This window comes from Dryobates pubescens, chromosome 14 (genome assembly GCF_014839835.1).
Source record: "Dryobates pubescens isolate bDryPub1 chromosome 14, bDryPub1.pri, whole genome shotgun sequence".
Classification (NCBI taxonomy): Eukaryota; Metazoa; Chordata; class Aves; order Piciformes; family Picidae; genus Dryobates; species Dryobates pubescens.
Genome location: NC_071625.1, coordinates 10,626,853 through 10,641,468, shown reverse-complemented (window position 1 = coordinate 10,641,468; position 14,616 = coordinate 10,626,853).

Sequence of the window (14,616 nt, the reverse complement as noted above, 5' to 3'; positions counted from 1 at the left end):
TAGCATTTCAGCGTGTAACTTCTTCCAATTTGTTAGCTGGTGTCAGTCAGCATTTGGGTTGTGACCAGTGCAGCACACAGAGGTGTCACAAGGGTCAGAAGGAAGCCAAGAAAAAACAGGAGACCAGAAGAGTGTTTCTTGCTCTGCCAGAAATTGTCTAGGTGTGAAATCTATAGGTCAGCGTACTTGCTATGTTGGACAGTGTTAGACAGCAACTCTGTTACCAGTGCTCCCCTCTGCCCTGTTGATCCATCATACAACTCCTGTTGATCTCCAGAGGATAAAATTGATTCTGCAAGGGAATGTTTGATGCATCCCACTCCAGTGTAGTATTTCATAGCTTCTCAGAGCAGGAAGTCTCTCAGGGTGAACAAATTGTACAGGCTGTTTCTCATTCAAAAGTCATTCTAATTACAGAGAATTAGGAAGAAGCATTCATGAAGCATTCATTGCGGGAAGACTGTTTTGTAATATCTTTTGTGCTTTCTTGTACAGCATCTGATTTCTGTTTAGGAAAGGAAATGCAGTTAGATGGCTGCTTGATTGTCTTTAGGGAAAGGCTGCTTTTATTGCATCCTGTGTTTTTTATGAGGGACCAAAAAGAACAAGAGAAATGTTCTGGGATGTATCACTTAATTCACTCCTTTCAGCAGTGCTGGAGAGAAAGTTTCCTAGAAATGCCCATGGGAAAAATGTGTCTGAGACTGTCCAGTAGTAGCTTAGCTTTGGCTTCTATTTGCAGACCTTTTGACTTTAAATATGAAGTCTCTCAAAAACTGTTTGTCAATCATGTTGTTTATGAAGCAAGGTTACCTGTCACATTGTGGGACTGAGACTAGCAAATTGCTTAACTGTTTTGCAGATGAAGGCGAATTCTGCTTTCAGCTCTTACAGACAGAAGGACCAGAGCATTCATACCTAGCAACAAACAATACAGGACATCACAACTCTAAAACATGAAGGTACACCATGTACTTAATACTGCAGGTTTGAAAAATAGCTCACTCACCACTAAGGCACCAAATTAAGGATGTTACTGTGCTATCTTTAGAAGTGCTCTGAAGAAAAGAAACTAGCTCTTGTCTTCACACCTGTTCTGCCATTTCCACCCCACAGCAGACTTGGAAGAAAGGATCACATGTTCAACCATCAGTAACATTGGCTGAGAAATCAGCATTTTAGCATAAAACATCTATTATTATTATTATTATTTTATTTTTTAAGAACTGGTATCAAAGGGTAAGTACTTAAAATAAGCCTTCATTAACCTTGGTTCCTTAGTACAGGGAGCGATATTAGTGAAAATGTGTTGGCATGGAACTACAGTGCAGACTAACAATACCCAAAAAATCTTATTTGCTTGTAGGTTCTTAGGGGAAGGTTTTAGCTGGGGACAGTGTGGTCTAACCCCACAAGAACTTTTTAAATGACACTATAATTGTTGTTTGTCACACTTCGAAGAAAGCCAACAGCCTCCTGGGCTGCATAAGGCAGAGCATTGTCAGCACATCGAAGGAGGTGGTCCTGTTCCTCTGCTTTGCCCTAGAGGGGCACTTCTGGGTGCTGTGCTCAGTACTGTGCTCCTCAGTGCAAGAAAGACAGGGGCACACCAATGATGGTTCAGCAAAATATTGGAGTGCCAGGTTGCAGAGACCAGCATATTAGGAACACCCATGTCCAGGAAAGTTGGGTCTGCTTGTAGCTATGGGGGGATTTATCACTTCTTGGGGGAAATTATATAAAAATATCTTTAAAATTGTGTTTGCTAGTGTTTTGCAAGTATCTAAGATTGTGGTCTACCTGTTGTATTACTGATATTGATCCTGAATGCATAGTTCACTGATCACTGGATAATTATGTGGTGTTAGTAGGTCAAAAAACCACCTCAATCTTGATATGATATAAACTATGCAAAGCTGAGCAACTTCCCCTGAGGACAGGAGTTCTACTGCTCACTCTGAGCTTCTGGGATTGCTGTTTGGTAAGTCTGGCAAATCGGGTTGAGCGCAGATCACAGATTGCTGAACCCTATCTCAGACTGAGGTATGAAATGTGTTATTCAATCTAACCATGCTGAATTATAGAAAAATATTCCAGTATGAACATTCCTCTGCTGAAGAGCTGCTCTCCAGTGAAGCAACATTCATAAACTCATAGGTCTTTTGTCCCAGACTAGCAGCACCATTACAGCCTTTAGAACAAGATGTCAGAAACTGCCAGTTACAGGCTCCATGGGTTTGTGATGTATGTTAGATGCTGCAGTCATAAAAGCTCTCGCTACACTAGCCCTAAACAGACAGAATAATGCATTATTAATGCTAAGTATGAGAACAAGGATTAAGAAGGTAGAACAGGAAAGACAAAATTAATTTAAATTACTTTTGATTTAAAATAAGCTGACATTCTTCAGCTGAGATTTAAGTGTCTTTGTGATCAGCCTTGTGTGTTTTACTCCTCGTATCTTCTACTAAGAAATGAACACATTGTTCACTTCAGAAGAAGAAATTCTTTTCAGCTCATTAACTGACATGCCTCAGAGGTCCATACCACAAATTAGATCATATATTAATAATTCATACCTCATCCTAGCCATTCAGCCCCATATATCAGGCACATCTCCTTGCACCATGTGTAAACCCATAGCTTCATATTTGTGTTGTTCTTCTGTAGATCAATACCAACAAAATTTTAGTAAGAATTAAACTTCAAGTTAAAGGAATGAGATCAAGATTAGTCTATTTTCAGTACCTGCTATTTGTTATTTCTGCTGTCAGTCCTCATGTAACCCTCCCATCTTCTTTTCCTGGCAGGAACTGCTGAATAACAGATGGAAGAATTGCCAATCACAGACATTCAGTGTCAAAATGTAGACAAACCTACCCCACAAACCTGTGTTCATTTTTCCCATCTTAGAAAGAAAATACGAGTCAAGTAAGTGTGGTATTTCTCTCACAGCTACAGGGGCAGCATTGATTTGAAACCAACAGAACTGCTGTTTTCCAAATTATTGGAAGCTATATGCTTCCAGTTAGTCAAAACTGACCTGTTGTAGGAATAACGCAATATGTTCCCCATGGCAAATTTACTGATGTAATGGAATTACACCAGGATGAATTTGGCCCACTTTCCAGCCAACATTCCTCATAGAAGACTTTCTTGGGTGAAATCTGGATATGTGGCTGGGTCACCAAACAGGCAAAACCAGCATCCAAATTATGGCCTCTGTTATGCAGACTGCCTCCTTCCATATGGAGATGAATTATTTGCTTGTGCCAAGCATCACAATGGCCATATTGGCAGACTAAGCTTACAAAATGCCACTGGCCATCATTGTAATACCAAGGCTTTCATGCTGCAAATGCTCCTCAAAAAGTGAAAGCTGTTGTCTTTCCCTATCACCAGGACTTCAGTTTGGTTCAGAGCTAGCACAGTTTGCTGTTATTAAACATTCTTAGCATTCAGCACTAGGGAAAGCAAAGCATTCAGTGCAAAACTCATGGATGTTTTTGTGCAGTATCTTTCTACACAAAAAATGTCACTTTCTGATGACATAGGGTTCACATGCATCATCACAAACTGCAGAGCTATCTCCAGGTGGTGGATCAAGACAATTAATTCACGGTGTGCTTCTGCTCGCCTTGTCTTTTTGATGTCTTAAGATCAGGTGTGCTGTTCTCACTTGCATTTTTTCAGAAGTCTCAGATCAGAGCTACTTTTGCCAGAGGGATATGGCCCTTTAGATGATTCATGCTAAAATGATGTGGTTTGGTCCTAGTAATAGGCAAGAGAACACAGTACAGGTGCAATAGAATCATAGAATTGTTAGGGTTGGAAGGGACCTCAAGGATCATCTAGTTCCAACCCCCCTGCCATGGGCCACGTAGCTGGACAGAAGATCATACAACTGCCTGTGTCAGAAGCACAGTATGGTATGCAGTAAGCCAAGGTTTTTGACACGGCACCCTGCAACCCAAACCTAGTCTGTGAGGCAAAACCAAGTGGTCATTAAATGACTCCAGTGAAATACAGACCCACAAAACACAGAAGAAGAAGCTGCTCTGCATATCCTCAGCTCCCTCTCCAGCTTGCCTATTCTTCATATTTTTTTCCCAGCCAGCCCCCCAAAACTGTGGAAGAAGCCCCAGTAGGCCAGCTGCACCTGAGAAACTGTATTCAGTGCCAGTGGACTTGCCCAGGGGACACATATTCTAGAGTTTGAGCGTGTTGAGTGATAAAGTGTAATTTGCACATTTGATTCTAGCCAGTCCAATATGCTTTTTATTTTTTCCAGTTTCACTTCCTCACCTAACCTTCCGGTGTAGAGGTGTTCAATTAACATGGTAAAATATAATCTGCTAATTAAAAGAAATATCTCTAATGGTCATTGCTAAAATCTAAGTAAGGTAGGCAAACTGAAAATGTATGCTAATTTGCTAATTGTAAAAATAATTAAAAATAGAATCTTAAGACTGAATTACAATTTAAGCCTGGGCTGTACTGACTAGCAGGATGCCTAACAGGAAGGTTTATATGCCTAGCAGCAGCTGCAGGCAGATTTCAGGGCTGACACCTACATCTGAGAAAGTGAGTCAGTGCTAGATTCTGGCAAAGATATCCCTGCTGATGGACCTCAGTTTCTAACTCAGAAAGTGTGTTGATCCTTACTTGAGGGAGTTTCTGGAATCACACCAAACCCTAACTCAAGAAGAGGGGCTGCAGGGCGGTGACTTCTAGAGAGCCTTCCCATATAGCATCTCACAGCTGCTCTGGGGCACTGCACTGGAGAGGTGATTCTCAAGCTAATTTGGAATCAGCTGCTGTCCTCTACACGGAAAGGCAGGCTTTCTACAGGCCTGTTCTGTTTTGCTGGGTTGTGTTCTCAGAACACTATAGAGGATTTTGTAAACAAGGGATTAAAATCTATTTAAAATCAGTTCCGCTACCAAAAGGATTCAGTCTCAATTGCAGTACACATATGATGCTATCACTACAGCAACCAAGCCTGTAACAATGCTGGTGGTCATGGACAGCACATCAGCTTTGTCAGACTGTTTCTTTCCTGTCGTTGCAGATTTCCTTATGGAAATGCTATGCTTCAGAGCAAGGGCCTTGAAATAAGTACATTAGTCTTTGTCTGACATAAGATCTGAAAAGAAGGTTAAGCTGCTGTACTCCACCAGGTCATCTGGGCTGCTTTTCCTTTACATTTCATTGTTATGAACTGGCATGTTACTCATGCATTACTAGTGCCTACCTGCCAGCACAATGCCACAATTTATTAACACATGTGATTCCTGCTCCTTCTGAGGAAAGACAAAACTAGTATTTAATTCTGGTACCTACAGAGCGAATTCAGACTTTTTAGTTCCTTACCAAAGCCATATAGGGAATTCTGCAAAACCCCTGTTACATAATACTGTAGAGAAATGTTTCACTCACCTGCACCCTAAAAAAATCTAAAGAGGTGACCTTTGTAGAGCAAGAATTATTAAAGCCAGAATAATATACGCAATTTGTGCCTTTGTCCAGTCATCCATTCTAAAAGAGGATGCCTAAAATATAATACTATTCTTCATTGTCTGAAGAGACCTTCAGAGTGATTGTCTCCAGTTTAGATGCTTAGAACTCAAACTCATGTAGAGATTATCGTTCCTCTTGAGCCCTTTTCAGCACCAGCAAGTTTATTGTCTGAATGTTAAATACACAGGTCTCAGGAAAGTCCTTTGTTCTGGATTCAGATAGGAGTGCTTAGAATCAATCAGGCTGCAGCTTGAAAGCTATGCATGACTTGGGTGATGGTCCTTTCTGAGTAGATTTATTGAGCTGGAAATAATAATCAACATTATTTTCTCCTTCTTTCATTCATTGAGTCAGTTGAAAATACTTCATTTCTCTTAATCCTTTCCCTCAGTACAAGTTTTGAGATTATTGGTTAATTATTTATGGTCTTATTTCTTCAGTCTTGCTTGTTTTCACCACACATCAGATAATCTTTAAAAGTTTATAGAACTTGATGTTTTTATAGATTTTATTTCTATTTCTTCTATCCAGAAAATGAGTTATACATTCATCATTTTATGGCTTCCTCTCATAGAAGGGGACAAAGCTCTGTGCTTTCAGTGATCAGCTACAAAACGTGAATCACAATACTGAATCATTGAACTGAACGCTTCACAAACAGCCTTGAATCTAAAACTTATTTATGCAAAACTATTCCACAACTTCTTGTGAATAACAAATAGTAGAGAAAGAAAAACTCAAGTACTTAATTGTGAATCAAATGCAGGGCTTCTTTAAAAACTGAACATTAATTGTAGTAACCAATTTGAGCAACAACCTTAATTTACTGTGGGCTCCCTTCCAGCAGAGACATTCTTGACTGATTATTTTATTTCCGTGATTTCCATGCTAAGCTTGTTGTTTTAAACACCTGTAAAAGACTGATCATACATACCTGATGTTCATTTTACTTGTAAGAAAATACAATTTAGCAAGTCTAATCAGCTTCTCTTACAGCTATATCTTAGTAAAGGCCATCAGCTCAATGACAGACTGACTCCTTTTAAATTATCTTCCATGTTTCATGTATCTGTTCCACAAGCATTACTACTCCTTCTGATCTGAAGAGCAAGCAGATGCAACTTTCAGACAATGGCTTTAAAGTTGTCATACTTAACTGAAAATGAGGCATGAATTGAAATAACAAACTATAGAAATGCATTAAATAGTTAATTTGTATTTTTTAGAGACTGCTAACATAATTCCACTCCAGATGGCACTGAGAGTGCAAATCTGTTCTGTTCTGTGAGGATATGGGTGTTAGAACAGGCTCCAATGGATCAGTTTTATTTTTTCAATGTTTTCTTCACATAGCACTTTAACCATTTCAGTCAACTGTTCTTTGGGTTTGTGTGCTCAAAATAAAGCATTCACGTAAGATGTTGTGTGCCATTACTCTCCACAGAACGTCATGCCATGCAGATTTTTCTAAACAAATGATTGTTTGTCAGAGGCATTTCCTTTTAGATGCTGATAAGTTGATTAGTTTCCTCCATGGAGTATTTTATCTTAAAGCCAATCAGTTTAGGAACCAGAGTTTCTCCCTGACTGCAGTCTTTTGCCTTGTTTGACTCCTTCACTGCTGTTCCACATAAAAAGGTGTGGTTTCCCTTATATCAGGACTCCAATGTTTTTCCATCAAATCAAGAAAGCTTCTGTATTACTTCTTCACTCAGTGATGCTTCTCAGTCTCCTTGGATGGTAGGATCTCTGAAGCTTTACAACTAGTTTGCTGGTCAGGCAGTCTGCACTTCAATCCTTGGTACAAAAAGTCCTGGGGAAATCATGAGACTATTAGCCTGGGGTAGAATAATGCCTCTCATCAGTTTTCTTTCACTGCAGAACAAAATTAAAGGTTGTGAAAAACAAAATACCTGAAGTTTTTAATTTAAGAAGGATACTGATTTCAACTCACAGAGCCCTGCACTCTGGTCTGGGTATCTGATCACTATGCACTTTGCACTGTGCTGCTTTCAGAAGTCCCAACAGTCAGCAGTTTCCTTCTTCCTTTGTATGCCCTTTCTTTTAGGAAAGCCTCTTTCAACAGAGAGTATGGTTTGGCTTGCCTTAGGGGCTTAAAGAAGCATCATGCAGTAGAATACATTTGATACAGACTCTGGACTACTTACTTCAGTGTAAGAACCAAGAATCTGACAAATGCCATATCTATATATATGTGTTGAAACACACAAAGAAGAAATGAGAACTGCCTCCACTCCTTCCAGCTAGTGGCACTTCACCACTCACATAATTTTCGGAATGTCAAAATCTCATCTGTATTTTCTGTCCTGGTTTTCTTTGTTCTACTGAGGTTTTGGATTTGTATTGTAAGTCAGCTGTCCAAAATGCACTTTAATAATTGCCTTTAAAAGGGAATTCTCTGGTATGTAAAAGAACTGCAATTTCCCTCAGTGTCTTTTGAATGGACATTAAAGACATAGTTCCTTACTCTACTGTAAGGTCAACCTGAAGAGTCTTCTAGCTGGCTGTTTCATTTCAGCCTATTAAGATTTGACATAGAAGACAAGCAATATTGAATTAACAATATATTCACTCAAACTGAATGGCAAAACTAAAACTAGCTTGCCTTAAGATAACATCTTACTCTGCTGAATAGTGACAGTAAGAGATGAATAAATGGGTCTGTAAGCACTGGAATTTGCAATCATGTTATGTGTAAAACCAGGAAAGCTGGGAGGGGGAGAAAGCACCCATGCTCTGTACCTGGTCAGTAATAATGAAGAGCAATAGTGCTTTCTCATGGTTGTGACTCTGCAGCTGAGGAGGAGATAACTTGCATTGATTTCTAAACTGGACTATATAAAGCAGGTAGGAAGAAAAGTGAAGACATTTCTTGCAAGTACTTGTTGAAATTTCTTAAATATTTCATTGCAAGACTTGAGAGATGTATTTAATATAAAAAAGACAACAACATATATGGTTAGTTTGGATGTAATATATGCTTTAAAACAAGATCAACATAATTTTGATAACGGGAATTGCAGAACAACATGTTCTAACTAACCAACGAAGTATTCTGCTTCTCTGCAACTTGTCATTTTGTTATACTTCAAAAAACACATTTTCACTTTAGTATCTGTTCATCCATTTCATTGCTACAATGCTCAGGTGCTTTCTAATCTACCAGACATTGTTTACAGAAATAAAAATCATTTCTAATGTCTGCAAAGTGGCTAATTAAATACACAAGAATAACCTTTTGGGGGCCTGGGGATGAAGGGTTTTGGGGGGGGAAGGTGGGGCTGGTGTTAGGGTTTTTGGATGGTTGGTTGGTTGGGTTGGGTTTTTTAGGGGGTGATTTTTTTGGTTGGTTGGGTGGGGTTTTTTGTTGTCAAGTGTTTGGAGCTTTTAGAGTAATTACTTCTTAACACTAATTTGAGGAGAAGATAGTCTTACTGTGGAGAAGGTTGTTCTCAGTACACCTTCAAAAAACTGAATGTAGTGTTTGTAAGTTCTGAGTTTATAACACTGCAGAAATGCAACTAAGGGATGAATGTGCTTACGCTGTGATCAGATAGGAAGCTGGGAAATGGTAATTATGAAGAGGGGGGGAAATGGTATCTCAGAACTAAATATATCTATAAAAACAAAACAGAGGTTACACGGAAGACTGATTAGAATACCTGCTGCTGCACAAAGGATAAAAATCGCTTCTCCAGGGACGGCACCACACTGAGAAATATTGCCAGGGAATAGCAATCAATATGGGTGCAACATCAGTTCTTTCTGGACAGTGTGTTAGAGATGGCATTGATTAACTTACACAAGACAGACACTATGAGGATTTCACTTTCCCCCATACAACATAATGTTATCTGAAACAAGCATGTAATGCGAGTTGGACTTTCTTGCCAATGCCTTTAAAAATTATGTTTAAATATGTTTAAAATGGAGAAGAGGGTTTGTCTAATTAACTGAACATGTTTCTGAAGACATCCTGAACAAGAAGAACAGGGTGTTTGGTTTGTTGTGGGGTTTGTTGTTTGTTTTTTTTTTGGGGGGGGGGGGCGATAAAATAATCCAGATCCTCTTTTACTTGGCTACTCTGCTGAGCTTCTTTTCTTTAGCTGAGAATGCATCTGTCATTCTCACCTCATCTCACAAGCAGGCAAGTGCAATCAGTGGCAAACACTGAAGATTAGAGAACAAGTATACTTAGAGGCTATGGAAAAATCTTGCTATTCTTCTTTATGCAAATAGTGAGAAGGGGGGAAGTAGTGTGAAATAGCACTGAATGACTAGCAGTGATTCAGCAGCAGTGAGTAGCTATTCTCAAAAATTAGAAATTCTCAAACAGTAATCAGAAAAATACAATTAAAACAACATATAAAGCCCAGCTCCTCTACATAATATTGCACATACTCAATACAGGAAGGATTCAGAGGCTCTAAAGCTCTATGGATTGGCTGTTGGGTTTCAGGAATATCTATGAACTGTAAATTATTCAGAACTGGTAACCTTACATTTCTAGCTGGGCAAAATAAAAGGTCTGTGGGACTTATGGCACTGGAGATCATAGGGCTGAAGTTGCAGTCATAGATAGGTATCTTCAGAGGAGATGGAATAGTGACACAGAATCATAGAATTGTTAGGGTTGGAAGGGACCTCAAGGATTATCTAGTTCCAATCCCCCTGCCATGGGCAGGGACAACTCACACTAGATCAGGCTGCTCAGAGTCACATCCAGCCTGGCCTTAAAAACCTCCAGGGATGAGGCTTCTACCACCTCCCTGGGCAACTTGTTCCAGTGTCTCAGCACCTCATGGTGAAGAACTTCTTCCTAACATCCAATCTGAATCTACCCATTTCTATTTTTTGTCCATTCCCCCCAGTCCTATCATTCCTTGACACCCTAAAAATTCTCTCGCCCGCCTTCTTGTAGAGCCCCTTAAGATACTGGAAGGCCACAATAAGGTCTCCTCGGAGCCTTCTCTTCTCCAGACTGAATAGTCGCAACTCCCTCAGTCTGTCCTCAAAGGAGAGGAGCTCCAGCCCTCTGATTGTCCTCATGGCCCTTCTGTGGACACATTCCAGTACGTCCAGATCCTTCCTGTAATAGAGGCTCCAGAACTGGATGCAGTACTCCAGGTGGGGTCTCACCAGAGCAGAGTAGAGGGGGAGAATTACCTCCCTCAACCTGCTGGCTGACTGAAAGAGCATTTGAAAAGATCAGTGATTTTCATAACATGTTTGTTTGCTTTTCACTTTTTTCTCCCTATTCATAAAAGAGTGGAGTATTAACAGCCACTAATAACTGCCATAGCATCATTTGACCATATAAACTGAAACAACAGCTAGCCAAAGAAATGTGTTTCTTAAAGCCAAAGATGTTCTGGCAATACCAGGAGCATAACCTAACCAGAAACAGGTTTTCTCATCTCAGTACATATTTATGATGGTTTTAACAGGACTTCAGAGATTGCAGCATTAAATTAAACATAATAGATAGAAATATTAATGAGAGCTACAGGGAAATGAAGAAAAGTTATTTCAGAACATGCCACACAAAGGAAAAAATATTAAAATATAATCCACTTTCCTGGCTGTAAAATACCTCAAGCACAACAGCACTGCACCAAGGAACTGCTTACAATTACTCATCCAAATGAGTGAGATAGCCTTGTCTCAGAAGTAAATAACTTGTGTACAAAAGCTTCCATCGGTGCTGAATTTGTTGGAAACACCCTTTTGTGCAATACATATATATGCAGCTTGATATCTCCAGAGCAATGAATGTCTCAATATCTGTATATTTTCCCAGCCTTATGGGTTCTGATGCTCAAACCTCATTACAAAATGACTAAACTTTCAAGGATTGAATTCTCCTGTATGGATTCAAGAGAGTATCCATTAATGTATTTTCATTGAAGGGTAACAGTAATTGTCTTTAGTTTAGTTGCTTAGTGGTGGGGGGAGAGGGCAAAGGGGCTGAATTTTTGGAAAGAATGTATTTCAGCAAACTGTCAGTGGAGAAATTTACTGACCCAGTCTTTCAGACCTTTGTGACATTAGTGTTCCCGTTTTGAGGTACAAAGGGAAAATAGCATCACTAAAATGTTTCCTCTTGAAGTGTGGGTCTCAGAAATCAAAAAGGTGCAGCTGAAGAATTCATAAAGCAAAAATAAATGTTGACTTTGCTCTGAATTATACTTTAGAGCATTAGCAAAGCAAACTATACTCTCAGGTTTTATTCATATTTTGCATATTTTACAGGGAAAGCTAACTTCTAACATGAAAATCTGTTGGTTTTGTAGCTCCTTGTCTCTCAAAAGAGTTACCCAGTTATGTGCTGCTGATGGATCACATGCAAGAACATTGCCAGCCAAGTTAGGGCAAGAAGCACAATGAAATTGCCTAAGGCAATTGTAGGGAGAAGGTCCTCACAGCTCTTCATTGAGTTTGATGAGAATTAGAAACCTAAAATAGGAGTGTCTTAGAATGAGGGGATCTGGCATATGAGAGGAAAGATCATGGAAATCATGATGGCTACAGCAAAGAGGGAAATGGGAAATGCAGTGGGCATGTAAGGAAGATTAAAGCATGGAAATAATGGATAACCACAATGGAAGGAAAACAAAAGATGTATAGGGAGTTAGAATGGGAGAAAGGAATACAGGCAATAAAATAAGGGGGAGAGGTAAGAAAAATAAATTAATCTGATACAGAGTGAAAAGAAGAAAATTATGTCACATATCTGTAAGAAAAGTAATGTTGAGAAAAAGCATGAAGACAGCTCAGAAAAATGAACATACAAAACCTAGTCTTTCTCCAGGGGAAAATCCTTTTTTCTATGGATTTTGCTTCACCATCTATTCAGCAGCTATCACATAATCATTTTACAGGAGTCTTCATTTGGGAAGACTAACCTCAGCAATTTACTCATGGGAGAAGTTCATTTAACTCAAGATCCTAAACTACTAGCTGGAAACTGGGATGAGATGAAAGGAGAGACTGCTCATGAAATCAGAGGACAGGACTGGAAAAAACCTCTGAGAAAATTCAGCACTGCTGTTGTGGCTACCTTTTCTGGCATGGGCTCCCTAGCTGCTGCCTCTAACTAGAAGATCTCACAGCTGGATTTAAGAGCAGTCCATTATTTGATTTTAACACCATTTTTTGCTTTTAAAAAGAATGTAGGACACTTCCAGTGCTTTTCACTCTACTTGGTAGACCTTGTTATTTCTCCTTCCTAGACAGTCAGAGCAAGTCTGAAATAACAAGTGGCAAGAGCATTTTAACAAACAGGAAAAAACCCAAGCAGTGCAGAACCATTAATCCTGAGAGTTTTTGTGCCATAGATACAAACAGTAACAAAGTTTTAGGAGCACAGTAGTTGCATGGATGCTTATTTTCAGAAATTACTTTGAATTATAATTACCTTAATGAGTGTACTAAGCAAAGGCATAGCATTATATAAGAAATGCCAGATGGGAGCCATAATGAAATTTGCAGATGAAATCATTTAAGAGAGAAAACAATAATCCCAGAGGTGAATACACTGATATAGCGGTTTGTGTTTATGGAAAAGAGGTACAAATTATCATATCCTAAATTATAGAAGGGATTTAATTAAATTTATCTGAATGTGTCACTGATAGGTACTTGTAATTGCTTGGGGTATTTATTGGAGGGGATTTAGTGGGGCTTTCTTTTTTTCAGAAAATAGGTTGTAATCACAGAATGTTAGAGGGTGGAAGGGACCTCCAGAGATTATTGAGTCCAATCCCCTGCAAAAAGCCAGATCACCTAGGGTAGTTGGCAGGGGAATGCATCCAGGTGGATTTTGAAAGTCTCCAGAGAAGGAGACTCCACAACCCCCCTGGGCAGCCTGTTCCAGTGTTACATCACCCCCACTGTAGAGAGGTTTCTCCTCATGTTGAGGTGAAACCTTCTATGTTCAAGTTCGTATCTATTGTCTTATTACTGTGCACCACTAAAAAGAGATTGGGCCCCTTAGAATAGAATAGAATAGAATAGAATAGAATAGAATAGAATAGAATAGAATAGAATAGACCAGGTTGGAAGAGACCTTCAAGATCATCGTGTCCAACCCATCATCCAACACCACCTAATCAACTAAACCACGCAACCAAGCACCCACCCTTCTGATATTTATAGACATTGATGAGATCTCTTCTCAGTCTTTTCAAGACTAAACAGCCCCAGGGGCTGCTCAAGTCCCCTAATCATTCTCATGGCTCTCCATTGTACTCTCTTGAGCAGATCTCTGTCTCTCTTCAATTGGGGAGCCCAAAACTGGACACAATACTCCAGCTGTGGTCTTACCAGGGCATTTCTTTTGTAGTATATTGATATATTTTGTGTAGTTTTTCATCTAAGCTTAGCCTAACAATGTAAATATATATATATATACACACACACACAAAGTCAGTGATTATTAAACAAATGTTCAAATACATTTTGGGAAAGAGACTTAATTGACTTACAATTACACCTTTATCCTTCTATTTACAGTTTAATTTAAGTGACTAAGAGGAAAAATAACCAAATGATGAGCTGATTGTGAGTTAATTAAAGATAAAGAACAACAAAAAATATTCTGTAAATAGATTAGGACCTTGTGTTGAGGGGGGAGAGGGGAAGGGGAGGGGGAGTGCTGCTGGTACCTGTCACAGATGGAATAATGGAGCTAAGCTCAGCCATATGGCCAGGCAGAAAGGAGTAGGTGCTCCCTCAACTCTTCCAGGAAATATCAGAAAGGAGTACTCAGGATTGTGTCTTAGTGATAAATGAGCACAGAATGAGCCACTAAATCCAAGGAAAATGACAAAGAGGCTCAGCAGCAAGTCCAGGCCTGCTATAAGGAACAGAAATAGTACTATTTGATGAAGATTTGGCTACCAACTAGCTTCTGAGCCTCAAGGATTATTCTTCTTCAACCTTCCATGCTGCCAGCTGTACTAAAAAGATGCTTCAAATGCATGTTGGGCAGGGAACAAATGGAGAGAATAGCAGCCAGATGATTCAATGCTGGCTGCACGTATTTTCTCAGCTGCCAATAGCACAGGGTCTGAG